Here is a 13,972-nt window from a genome sequence, read left to right as displayed (position 1 = left end):
GGGCAGACATTGTAGGAAGAAGGAAATATAAGTCCCTGTCTTCCAGAATCTCTAAGGGACACAACATGTAGGCCCCATAGAGGGTGCTGTGCCGTGATAGGAGTAGTTGGGATGGTGGGGTCCCAAACCAGCGCCAGTCCTACCAGTGTCCTACGGTAAGGAGGAGTGTTCCCGGCCAAGATCAGCTCAAGCAGGGGCCCTGGGCTGACAGAGAAGAGCAAACACAGGGGCTGGAGGCCTGGAGCCCAGCAGGAGTGAGGAGGGAGAGGGGCCAGACGGGGCCGGGCCTTCTGATGAGACTGGACAGATTCTTAGAGCACAGGGTGGGGGCTCTTGAGGAGTTTCCATCAGGAGGCCCCCACTGATAGATCTGATTCAGAAAGCCCTGGCGCTGGCAGCTCGCTGTGTGGAGGCCCAGGCTGAAGTGAAGGAGCAGTCTAGGGGTGGAGAGCAGAGGGGCATTCTAAAACCTCAGGACATCGGATTGGGTGAGGTGGGGTGGGGTGGTGCCTGACACTGTGGCCTTGTCTCCTGGGGGATGCGGGTGGGGGTGGAAGGGCCTTAGACCATTTCCTGCGATTCCTTCTCCCCCATGACCCACTGTGGAGAGTCTCTCCCTTCTCCAGTCCCCCCCCCCACCAAGGGCTGACATGCACCACAGAAGTTTCAGCTCAGTGTGGCCCACTCCTCCCAACTCCCAGCCACCTCGAGTGCTCCCAAGCCTCCTCGCTTTCAGTGCTCCCCCAGCTAACCTTCCCTCCGTACTCCAAACTCCCCCGTTTCCTCAGACCACAGGCTCTTTGCCCACGCTGTGCCTCTTCTGGAACATTCTTTCCCCTTCTCTCCTAAGTGACCTCCCAGTCCAGTGCTTCTCTGGGGAGTACCCCATGTACTCTGGACTCCAACCTGGTTCAGAAAAATGCCACATCCCCTCCTGTTAGACCACTTCTCTCTCTCGGTAATTAGACACCCGGCTGAGTGATGCTTGCATGGCTGTCACCCCCAGGGCCTGGTTTTGCTCACCTTCTCACCCTCAGCCCCTTGGACAGCACTCGATGGACACTTGTGGAATTAATCAGCTGGCCGCCCGACCTAAACAGTCCCATATCAAAACCCAAGCCAAACTCACTGCCTTCACATCGACCCCGCCTCACGGGCAGAGCAGAGCTGCCCCGGGGGCTCCGTAGCTGTAGGTCTTTATGGGAGCGGAAAACCTCGTCTTCTTCCGAGCAGGGCAGCTGGTGGGTTCAAACTGCTGACCGAATGGTTAACAGCCCCACGCGTAACTCACGGGGCCTGCAGGGCTCTGGAACGGCCCCATAGCCATGCCAAAAGGAAAGTAAAAAGAAACAGGTGGGAAGAATTTTAATCACGTATTTGATATAGTCCCCAAAACTCCAAACTCGGTGCCATTGAGTTGATGCCAACTCATAACAACGCTACAAATAGGCCGGGGGAGAACTGCCTCCATGGGCTTCTGGAATGGTAACTCTTTACAGGATCCCTGGTGGCCTAGTGGTTGTGCATTGGGTTGCTAATCTCAAGGTCAGTGGTTTGAAACCACCAGTGGTTCCGTGAGAGAGAGACGAGGCTTTCTGTTCTAGTAAAGAGCTGCCATCTGGGAAACACACAGGGGCAATTCTACCTGTCACTATGAATCGGAAGACACTTGATGGCAGTGAGATTTTTGGGGTGAATAGGATTTCTACTCCCGTGAAGAGTGACAGTCTCGGAAACCTACAGGTGCTAGCCTGTCCTATCGGGTCACTGTCAGTCGGCGTAGACTCGGTGGCAGTGGGTTTGAACTCTTCACAGGAGCAGAAAGCCTTATTTGTCCCTTTTGGAGTGGCTGCTGGTTTTGAACTGCTGACTTTGTGGTCAGTAACCCCATGTGTAACCCCCAGTATAGCTAAAATAGTATGCCAGCATATAATCAGGGGTTTTTTTTTAAGTATCAGTTAAATGGTTTCCCTTTTCCCTAAGTTTTCAGTGTCCTTCGGAAAGGCCACATGTCAAGTGCTCAGGAGCCCGAGTGGCTTGTGACTCAACCCCGAGTCTTCAGTGTCCTTGGAAGACAGACTCCCTGCTGCTTCCTTCAGGCACCGCTTTCCTTGGGCCTCACCCCCCAGATCATTGTCCTCCGGCTGGGCCCCTGGAGTCTCTCTCCCCCTCGCTCCTCTTTCGGATGAGAACTTTCATCTTTCCCAGCTCAACCGAGCCCCACCTCTCCCCTCTCCTGGCCTCCCTCTGCGCTTTCATTCAGAGCAACGATGCCTGGGACTGCACTTGGACACATGTGAAAGGCCTCTTCATCCAACTGAGCAGGGGTGGCGGGCCCCCTGAGCCCATGGTCCAGTGCTCCAGGGAAAGGAGGGGCTGGGCCAGAGCTGGGGGTCAGGAGAAGACATTTCCCGTGATGCTCGGGTGGGGGGGGTGTCTGCTGACCATATGTCTGGGGGAGGCGGCTCCTCTGATAATGCAAAGCAGATTCCTCTCAGCATTGTGGCAGCTGGCGGGCAGAAGGCCAGAGGACAAAACTGGGTCCCCAGGCATCTGGGGAGAGAAGAGTGGAGGCCAGGAGGGTCCCTGCTTTCCGGTGAACCCTGCTCAGCTATACCAGGCCCCCCTTGGCAACGGCCTGCCTGTGCTGGGTCATGCCCCAGGCTCCAGATAACTCAGGAGTTTCATAACTCGTACCCTTCCCACCCCACCCCCCGGGCCTCAGCACACACCCTGGGGGTCTGTGGACTTACCTCTCCATTCTGATGGCAACCTGCACGCGTCTCCAGGTGACCCTGGAGAACCCTCTTCACCCTGTACCCCAGTCCAGTTTGTTCAGGTTGCCCCCCATCAATCCCATTTCTCCTTCTGGATTCTATTGATGTCAGCACCCCCACCCCCCACACACACCCCAGGGCTAAGGCCAGAAGCATTTTTCAAAGGCTCCCTTGTAGATGCACATTCAGAAACATTCCACCTCCATCCCTCGGGTCTGCCCTCTTCCCACAGCATCCGGGAATTTCCCAGTCCCTGCCCTCCTTTCCCGACCATCCTTTCTTCAGCTCTTTCCAGCAACGCTCCCAGAAGGCTCTGCGTTTGCGTCTTCTGCTGGCCCTGGAACAGCTCATTTAGAACAGTCTGGAAAGCTGCGGGCTGTATTCGAGTGACTCCAAAGCTGGGGGTCGTTCTGAGGCTTCCAGCAGAAGCCTGAACCCCCTTGAGGAGCCCTCGAGACTTTGGGCCCTGGGCCTAGAACTCCGTGTCCGAGTCCTGGGGCCCCGGAGGTAACCCAGGCCCTAGGCTCCCACCAGAAGTCCAGATGGTTCTCATTCTGCTCCTCTGGACTTGGGATGCCAGGAGTCCACACCAGATGTGCGGGCCAAGGGCACAGCACAGCCAAGCTTCAATCTTGGAGCTGAGGGAGGTCGTGACCTCCGGGAAGACGATGCCAAGGGCACAGACCCGGCCATCTGGGTCCTCCCCTCTGCGGCCCCTGCCTACCACTTAGGAATCTTTGTGTCCCAAGAGGGGGAAACCCCATCCCCCACTCGGGTGGCTTATGGGGCATTTCTTGTCCAAGGTGGCAAGGTGCAGGGGAGGGCTGGCTCTAGACGCAGCGGGATTGGGGGCACCGACCACACACACACACACACACACACACACACACACACACACCCAGGACCTGGTTGCTCTCTCTTCCTCTCTCGCCTTCATTTCCTCAGACGGGCTCTGTCCTTGCCGGTGCAAGTGCCTGCACAGCCTCAGGGCTCAGCCCTCGGGGAAGAGAGCACCTCAGACCTAGGACGATCGCTGTAACCCAGCAAGCTGCCACGAAGGGGGCTGCCAGCCTCCACTCTGAGGCGCCTCGTGGGCGCACCTTCCGGAAAGCCCCAACCCTCACACCCTGTCTCTCCCAGACCACTCACTCCCACCGCCTTGGGCCCTGCTCTCCCTTCCAGGAATGTTCGCTTAGCTCATGAGTTCTTCCGGGCCACCCCAACAACCCGAGCCACCCCAACAAAAGTCTCCAGATGTGTCCTGGGCTCCAGTCAGCCCACCTCTGTGGCCAGGGGACATGGCTAAGGTGGTGGCCGCCTCCTCCATCCCCTCCCTCCAGCTCACCCCTAAGGCATGGGGACTGAAAGGGGGGTGAGGAACTGAGGCTCCAGTCCCCAAAGGGAACCCCAAAACACCGACATCTACCCTAGTCCCCATTCCAGATCAACGCTCAGACTCCTTCCTCTTCACCAAGTTACCCCTCCAGAGCAAAATGTATGTGTCTGGTCCAAACGAATCACTATAAAACAGCACAGTGAGGCAGACCTAAGTCCAGGGGGCTCTGACAAGGAAGGACACCTGCGTGGATAGGGGAGGCCCCCCGAGGAAGAAGCATTCCCTCTGAGGATCAACAGAATGTGGATTGTGGGGACGGAAAGCAGAGTGAGGACAAGATTCCAGCCAGAGCAACGACGACGCGCAATGAAGGCATAGGAAGGCCGGGGAGCAGGGAGCTCCCGCTTCAATTGACTTTCAGTGTGTGTCCGCGGAGAGCCAGGGGAACTCAGAGGCCATGGGGAGGCCTGTGTGCTGCGTGAGGGGTGTGGAGATGAGCAGGAGAGGTTGCGGGAGGAGGAAGGGAGAGGAGGCAGAAGAGCAGCTGGCAGTTGGTGCTTCGGGCCCCAGACCAGCCGTGGGGAGGAAATCAGGGAAGCAATTCAGGAAATATCAAGCAGGGAGTACGAGCTCCACTTGGCACGGGATCAGAGGGGAAACAGCATGGCCCAGAGGGGTCTAGAGGGGTCCCAGCATCCTGCTTTGGCAACAGAGGGGCTCCTGTGCTGTCCCTGGAGAAGGCAGTTTTCCTGGAAGGTCTTCTGACTCAGCTGCCAGGCAGAGGGAGGTCCCCTGGGTCCAGAGAAGAAAATCCATGTGACAGGTTTGTTGAGGTGACCAGAGGAGAGGGAGGAGGCAGAGATGCCCAAGAAGGGTCAGTTGGTGGGGGCCCCACCGCATCAAGGAAGCCTAAGGACCGCCAATGCTGCCAGTGTAGACAGGCCCAGGAGGGCAAGGGCTGGGATAGACAGAGCCCTGGGCTTCGCCATGGGGTGGGTGCAGGGGACAGATGGCTGTGATCAGAAGAGAGGGTGGCAGATAAGGCAGTGGGGATGCCCTGGTAGTTTTTCTTCTAGAAGTTGTGTTGAGAAGAGAAAGAGAGGGTCCGGCGTTTCTCTGGAGGGGAGACTGGGATGGGAGAATGCTGGTCAGGACTGGGCTTCCCTGGCAACCTCCATACTCTCTCTCTCTCTCTCTGGCCTGTAGTTCTACCAGCTAGTTCCAGGGTGTGCCAAGTCCACAGCCTTGAGGACCTAGGCTAGACTGCCAGGGGGCAGTGTGGAGGGCAGCCTTGGGCCCTGTTTTTGCCCCACCCTGCCCCACTCTTTTATACCCCATCCTACTTTAACACCATGCTGCCACCGCCACCGTGTGCAGGGGAGGTAGCTCTGACCCGTGTCTTGCTCGCTCGCACTTGCACCCCAGTTGCAATGAAGGGGGTGTATGCCGAAAATACCAAGTGGGATTGGGTCTACCATGACTGCCACCTAGCTCCCCAGTCAGGTGCCACCGCCCTGACCCTTCAGTAAGCAGCTGCTGGGCCTCGCCCTCTCCCCTCCAGGGATGAGATCTGCCCAAAACCCAGGCAGGACTGAGAAGCTGCTGTATCCCAGCTGGTTCCTGCAGAAGCCATGGCAGCAGGGAGGGCCCCTTCCTCCCTCCTGGGGTAGCACAAGGGCTGGGCACGTTCCCAGAGAGTGCCACATGCCTGTCAAGCTGGGACCTGCCTCACACCTCTCCAGGGGGGCTGCCAGAAGACCTGGGCTGGGCAAACCCAGAACCATGACTCAGGTGAGGGGCAGGGCTGGGGAGGAACAGGCTATCCAGGCCAGATTTTGTCCCCAACCCCCACCCAACCAGGTGCCCACTAGCCAGCCAAGCACAAAGGGAAGGAGCATGGTGGACTGGCACTGCCAGGGGCAGGGGCTTGGCGTCCCTATCTGGGAGCATGGCCAGGCCGCCCCTTGACAGGAGGAAAGGCCACTTGGTACATGACATGAAGGCTGTCTCAAGCAGACCAGACTTGGTGGTGGAGTCTGGGGCCAGGCTGCCCACCATCCACAGACTCTCCACTGAGACACAGGGGCGGCCCCAGCCCAGGCCTAGAGGACCTGTCCCCGAAGTCTGCAGGGAGGCAGGGCTGAGGCTTGCCCATGGGAGCCTAGCCCAACTCCCAGGACACCTCTGGTCTCAAGGGGACCTGGGATGCGAAGACCTTCGAGGCCTGGGAGCTAACCGTGGAAGCTGCGGAACAGGCAGCACCTAGTGATCACATGCCTTTTGCCCAGAATTTTGTAATGTGCGAAGCCCTCCCGCAGCCGTGATGGCCATCAGCCAGGGCCATGTTCCCCTTCGTCCAGAGAGCTCCCCCTGAACACAGAGAGAAGAGAGCAGAAACCCAGACATTTGCCCAGGGCCACCTGAGTGTGCATGGCAAGCCACCTGGGGCTTGTCTGCCCCCCTGGTGCCCCCTCTCCTGTCTGCCCACCGCCCTCCCCTCCTCCCCCCAACCTGGAGGTGGCTGTGCTGGGACTGGGTGGGGTGAGGGGCAAGGCACTGGTCCAGTGAGGCAGGAGCCGCGATGGGGGCTGGAATTCAGAGAGGAATGAAGGTTGAAGGGAAACTGATCCATCTGAATTTTACCCAAAATCCATTCCCCTCCCAGGAGCCCCCCCGTCTCTCTCTCTTTCTCTCTCTCTCTCTCTCTCTCTCTCTCTCTCTCACACACACACACACACACACACACACACAAACACACACACACACACACACACGAGAGTGGCAGGGACAGCTGGGACCCACAAGGGGATGAATAAAGGAAATTCCAGTTCAGACACTCCTGCCTTAACTTGATGCTGCCACCAGCACCCCCTCTGCTCTGCTTGCAGACCCCCCAGGAGGCAGGCGCCACTGGGAGCCAGGCACAGAGCCACCCCAACCTGGCCTGGCAGAGGGGCAGAAGGACCTGCATGGTCATACTCCAGGCCCGAGTGTCACCCCCCCATCCGTCCCCTACCGTGTGCCCTCCCAGCTGTCCCCAGAACCTCTTCTGTGGACACTCCACCCAAAGCCCCAGCCCCTCGTCGTCCACGTGTTCCCGGTTAGGGCCGAGCAGAACTGCCCCACACGACAGTTTCTAGACCGCCACGTATTTCTCCTGTGGAGCTGTTAGCAGCCAAGTGCTTAACCTCTGCACCAGGAGTCCCACCCCGGCATCAGAGGTCCCCATAGGAAGCCCCCACACACACTTTATTCCCCACCCTGCCCTCTTAAACCCGTCCCTGCAGCCAGACTGGGCACTGGTGCCCCTGGGACCAGCCCATGCTTCCCACTTGGCCCCTGGTGGCTGCGCTGTGCCCCTGGAGCCTGCTTCCCTGCCCCCTCCTGTAGCTGCAACCTTGGCCACCTCCTCCAGGAAGCCTTCCCAGATCTCCCTCTCAAACCAGATCTTGAATCTGAGCGGCTTGCACACAAAGGATTCTACCGGACAGGCTCCTTGTGCCTTGTTGAAAACAAACAAAAGCCATTGATTTGGAGTTCTCAAGACCCGGATCTTTGGGATGCAAAGTAGTAGGTGCTTGAAAGTTCAGAGAACATAGATAATATTCCTCTTCCACAGAGAGCAAGCGGAGCCCCCTCCTAGTTTCGCCAGCCAGAAGGCCCGGGCATGGAGAACCCACTCAGTCCTGACAGACGCGAGGCCCTGAGACGGGGAGCCAGCAGATAGAGGCCAGACATGGGAACCAGCCCTTGACTTAACCCAGCCTGACAGCTTAGCAAAGCCATGCACGCTCCACCTTCTGGCTCCAGTCCTGCCAGCAGCTCGGGCCTCCCCCCATTCTTGGCCAGGGACATAGAGGAGAAGCCACCCACAAACATCAGTTTGTGAGACAGAGCTGGCCGGGGCCTCCAGGCCGGAGCCGGAGGAAGACTGTGGGGTGGGGGAGCTGGGGGGCCGAGGAGTTCTGAGCTTGGTCTCCCGGCCTGGAGACTAATGCATCAGACACCTGTCTGCCTTCCGGGCTGGTCCCCTGGCGCACACCTCGAACCCTTACGTCAGGCCCCTTCTTCCTTGCACCTGAACAGCAACCTCCATGAGAACAGGATCTGGCTCCGACCAAGGAGTCAGTCTGTCCCTGGGCAGAGCAACCCCGTCATTGGTTGGCTACTACCCCAAATAGAAGGAGCGCCTGGGGATGGGCCCCTGAAAGGTCAGGCACTGAGAGCCCTGTGGGGCGCAGCTCAAAACTGAGTCTCCAAGCGACAATGGTGCACCCACGGGCCCACCACGGGTGCACGGTGGAGAGTGAGACTCGACTGGAGACCTGGGGTCTTCAAGTACCCAGCACTCTTACCCTGGCCCCTTAGGAAATCCCCCAGGCCTCCGCAGCAGAAGGCTGCAGCTCCTTCCTCAGCACCCCGCATGCGCCTCAGGGCTCCACACACACAAGGTCTCCCTCCTGGTTTTACCTGGAGCCCCCACGGCTCACACCTTCCCTGGCAGCCTGCTTCTGCAGAGAGGGAGAGCCAGCGAGCCCTGAAGGGGCTCTCAGGGACCTGCCTTTCAGGTTCCTGCCTTTTCAAACCCTGAGCCACTGAGTCTCAAACACGTAGCCAGCGCCTCACACTCCCCTGGCTGCCTTTGGCCTAACCTCGACGCTGTCTGCTTTTTAGAGCAGACAAAAATGGCTCTAGCAAATTTTCTTTCTTCCTTTTCTTTGTCTTTTTTCAAGCAGCCCCCAAAGGGAAGGGAAAGGCATGCTTTTTGCCTCTCATTTTGTCCCCCCAACCTGATGGTGGAAACAGGTTGCACATCTGCCCAGTCTGATGGTGGAAGCAGGTCGCACAGGGAGAACAGAGAGGGACAGAGTGCAGTGGACATCAGAGCAGAGGGGCTGCGGGCAGAGTGAAGGCCACCCGCAGAGGCTGGGTGGGCCCGGGGCGGTGGGGGGGTGGGCTGAGCTGGGGAGTGTGGGGCCTGAGGAGAGGCCTGCAGGAGAAGGGAGGCCAGCGTGGGTGAGGGACAGGGGCTGCCTGCCAGCAGCCAAGGGAGGGAGCTGTGGGTGGGGGCCCCAGATCCTGGACCCAGCTCCAGTGGAGAAACCTTAGCCCCAGCCCTCCCCCTTCCCAATCCTCCGGTGCTAAAAAGCCCACGACATTTACGACTTTGGGAGGGTAAAGAGCCTGAGAAAGGGATTGCAGGCCATATGGATTTGTTTCCTGGGTTAAAAAAAAAATCCCTCTAATTAGACCGGGAAAGCCATCGTCCTCTGCCCGTCTCAAGACCCCTGTTTTCAATTACTGCCCAGTCCCCCCACACACACCACCACCACTTGTGCTCAGCCGCAGGCACCCTCGCCCCCCCCCCCAGCCCCCTCCACGGGTGAGAGGTCAAGGTTGGTACCCTGACCCAGGTGGCCCGAGGGAAAGGGAGGAGAGAAGGTGGGGGACAGAGGGCTGGCCGTGGGGGACAGGGATCATCTTTTTATTCATGATTGATGGAGATCAACCCCCTCTGTAGTGGCTGCAGCTCTCTAGGGGGTGCCCAGCCCCCTCCCACCCCTCAGTTCTGCTTTCTGGGAAGGCTGTAGGCCAGGGCGCTGTGAGCAGGAACCTCCTCTGAACAGAACCCTTAGAGCCAGTCCAGAAGTGGGCCATGAATGTTTTCACTTCTTTCTTTCTTTCTTTCTCTCGAGGCTGGGTGTATCCCTTTGTCTATCATAAATGGATGAGCCCCTCCCCCGTGAATGAGTGTCTTACACCTTCCACTGGGACACTCCACTCACTGTCTCCCTGCACCGACAGACGCTGTCTTCGGACTCCGGCCCCTCAGTCTATAAACGCTCTCCCACCTCCCTCATCCTATAAATACCTTCCCTGAGCACTGCCACCCTCTCGAACCTCCGTCCTTCACCCTTCGCCCCTCCACAGCCAAACTCCAGCTTCCTGCCTTCCACAGACCATCAACAGCCCCCTCACAACTCCCCTCCACCCCCAAGCGGCCCACCTCCTCGTGAGAGCTGATGCTGAGTTCCCAGCCTCCCTGCAGCGTGGGCCTCCTCTTCCTTGAAGTATTTCCCTCCCGGGAGACACAGAACTGGCTCTCGCAGGCCTGGCCCTGACCAGTTGGAAGGTCAGAGGGTCTAGGCTCCTTTCGCTCTTCCTAATCGCTGCCATTTCCCTTCCCAACATCCTCCACTGCCACCGGGGCCACGGGCCCTACTCACAATGGCTCCCCAGTCGATCGACCTGGTACCACCTCCCTCCTAGACCCAGTGTTCTAGTTGCCTGTTAGAGATTACGGCCTGCATGTTCTACCAACACCTCCGTTTCCTCGTGTTCAATATGCAACTGGGGATTCTTTGTCATCTCCGCCTCTCCAAAACCAAGCTGCAGCAATAGCAAAATCTCCTGCCTCCCTCAGAAAATCCACGACCCCGCCCAGCCTTCCAGTTTCACGCCCACCTCTAAGGACAGACCAAAGGGCAGCTAGCTACCTGGGTCCAGATCCAAGAGTCTGCCTCTCCCCAGCCTGTAAGACCGTTAGCAAGACACCGAAACTCCCTGATCTCGGTTTCCCCATCCCTAACAGGACAAGGGTTGGTTCAAGGTCAAGTTGTAGTCAAAGCACCGCTCTTGGCTCTACAGTGACTAACATTTCAACAGTCATAGTAACGCCAATGCTATTGGCTGTTGTCTCTTGTCGCAAAGATGAACTTTCAGTTAAATCACAGAAGACTCGTCAGTGCTAACAACAGGGCATCTCCATGCGTGGCAGGTGAAGGGGCAAGACCATCATCCTCTGCTCCCAAGGGGAGCATCGGGAGATACCGCCTACAGTTGGCTGAACAGGAAGTGGAGTTAACCCTTGATGACACAGGAGTGAGGAGTGGGAGTCGGAAAGCAGGGGGTTCAGCCACGCTTGGAAAGAGGAGAGGAAATCAGTCCCCATGGGTCCCTAAGGGGAATCCGTCGAGCAAGGGTAAAGGTGACAAATCAAGAGCATCTACGAGATATTTACTAACAGTACAGACAGCCCATCACCAGGCAGTGTGTAAAAAAGGAGATAAGGAAGTACTAACTCGAATAACTAAAAATAAAGGCATCGAGAGGTCTCCCCAGGGGGCGGACTAGCAGATGGGATTAGAAGGAGTTGGGTATCATTTGCAAACCTGTCCTAGTTTATATATATTTAACCATCTGCCTATCTAGTACTTCGCCAAAAATATTCAAGTAAAAAAAAATTCAAGTAAATTGTTTTCACTGGAAATTCCAGCTCAGGGGCTTGGGGAGGGGATTTCTTTTAAGATTTTGGAGGGGTTTGGGGCGGGTCTGGGAAGTGAATCGGCTGTGGCGTTGGCGCGCGGTTTCATACAGGCCGGGTCTCTGTGCTGTGGGTGGCGGTCGGCGCTGCGGTTCCCAGTCCCCGGGCCACATTCCGAGGCAGGTTGTTTTTTTATTAATGTAAATGATTAGGTCTCCGTTTATTTGTTTGGTGGGTTTCGCTGGTCGCGGAAGTGACTAAGGCAGCTCAAAGACAAATTGAACTACTTGCTCTTACAGCACAAGGTCTCTGGTCAATCAACAAAGGGTCATTTTAGCCAACCTCACTAGTCAAGAGTTCAGTTTTCCAGAAAGTATGACGCCGCGTAGATTAAATTCGTTTGGTTGTCATTTTGAGTCTTGCTGAGCGGCGTCGGTACTGGGCCCCAGGTTCCCCGGCCTCACCCGCGTGGTTGGCCAGCCTTCGACAGGCTCGCCTCCTTCTGCTGCGAAGTCATTGGCCACCAGGCAGCGTGGAAGAGACGGTGGGTGGTTTTGATGGAGGGGTAGAGTCAGCCCTGGGGAGGGCTGATTGTCATCAAGGTAGGGGATCTATCCCGAACCCGTTTTCTCTGCGGCCCCGTGCGGTCCTTCCCGTCTCCATCCACCCTGCCGCGGCAGGGCTGTTGCCTGGCCCCCGAGCGTAGCTTCTGTTTCCTAGAGCTTCGTATCAATGGACCCCTGACCAGTGGCAGTGAGCTTGTTTGGTTTGGGTTTACACCAAATGTGTGTGCGTGCGTGCGTGTGTGTGTGTGGTTGTTGTCGTCTTTCACACAATGTTCATATTTTGAGGCCCATTCGCACTGTTGAGTGTCCCCATAATTCATTCCTAGTATGCTGACCGGTGTCCCTCCGTATGGTTATGCCACCGGCTGCTATGGCGTCCGGTCCAGCTTTGAGTGACAGCGCCGCCCTGCGAGGGCTTCCGAGGCTGTCAATCTGTATAGAGCAGGCCACCCCCTCTTGCTCCCGAAGAGCAGATGGTGCGTTCAAACTGTTGACCTCTCTGTTAGCAGGCTGATGCTTGGCCTGCCGAAACGCAGCTGCTAGGAACAGGCAAAGCCTGGTACAGACGGGTCTGCTGCCTCTGGCGAAGCACTGGCTCCCTTGTTGCTAGCTGCCATCGAGGCCACTGGCATGCAAGGCCACTCCTGGGTCACAGGGGAGAGCCGCTCACCAGGCTTTCTTGTGGGTGACTTTTCTGGAAGCCGCCTGCCGGGCCCTTCTCCCTGGGGTCTCCAGCCTTTCAGTGAGTGGCCCGTGGGAAACTGCTTGCCTCACTCAGTTCCTCCCGAGAAGCGCACAGGCGGGGTGCACATTGAACTTTTAAGAAGCTGTGGTTTGCAATTCCCTCATGCCGAGTGATGCCGTCATCTTCCGATGGCTCCTTGCCATCTGTATATCTTCTCTGGTGAGTTATCTGCTCAGATCTCCGGCTTATGGTTTCATTGGGGGTTTTGTTGTCTTACTAGTGAGCTTTAAGAGTCCTTTGTATATGTCCCTAAACCTTTTATGGCGTATTAAGTGAAGGTTCACAGAGCAGACCGCCAGTCTTCCGTTCAACAACTCCATGAGTTTTGCTTCTGCTCACCCATCGCGACGCCCTCACACGTGCCACGAATTACCCCGCTTCCTCCCTGTGAACTTTGTCTTCAGGTCGTTGCTGCCCTTTCGGTCTTAAACAGCTGATTTTTCTACCACCGGGGCGAGAGGTCGGTTCAAGATCTGAAGTGTGACGAAGGAGGTCCCCTCAGTCTATTGCCAACCAGTAAACTTGGTCTCTTTTAGGATGTCTAGCCCCCCACCCCTGCCCCATCCGCATTGTTCTCCCAATCAATCTGAACCCTCAAGCGCGACCCTCCTGGGCGCAGTTGGTGGTGGTAGCCGGGCACCATCTAGTTCTTCCGATCTCGGGGTGGTGGAGACAGATGCGAGTATGGTCCGTGAGTTGGTTGGACCAAATTGTGTCCAGATGGCTTTTCATCCTCATCATTCTCCTTTCCCCTAGGTGGGGAGAGACACTGGCCGCACCTTTGATGGTGGCTCGTGAGCTCTAAGGACCCAGTCACTGCTCGCCCAAGTGGGATGTGCAACGTTGTGCCCGTAGATTTTGGTGTCCTCTGTTAGAGCAAACCAGCCTCTGACAGCCGCAGGGCTCGTAGGCGCAACTGTGCGGTGATAAGCTGGAAAGTCATAGAGAAGAGGAGGGATAGGTAGGAGAGAAGGTAAAAATAAAGAGGCAGACACATTTCACGGTAACATGCTCACTTCAGCCCCTCTTGGTGGAACACATGGAGGTGGGAGAAGAGAGAGGGAGTCTTTACTGTCTTGGGGCATTTATAGGTAGCCATAAGTCATGCATATTCAGGAGTTACATACATCACCAGGTGGTAAGCACAGTAAAGTCCCTAAGCTCACAGGTGAGGAAACCTAATACCTGCGCTGGGGGAAGACATGAGGGGGATGCGCCCTGTAGCGGGAGGGGGTAGCAAGAATGTCTGCTTCTACGGGGAGACAGAGTCAACCATGTGCTCAC

Source organism: Tenrec ecaudatus, chromosome 10 (assembly GCF_050624435.1).
Source record: "Tenrec ecaudatus isolate mTenEca1 chromosome 10, mTenEca1.hap1, whole genome shotgun sequence".
Classification (NCBI taxonomy): Eukaryota; Metazoa; Chordata; class Mammalia; order Afrosoricida; family Tenrecidae; genus Tenrec; species Tenrec ecaudatus.
This window is presented reverse-complemented; position numbering follows the sequence as displayed.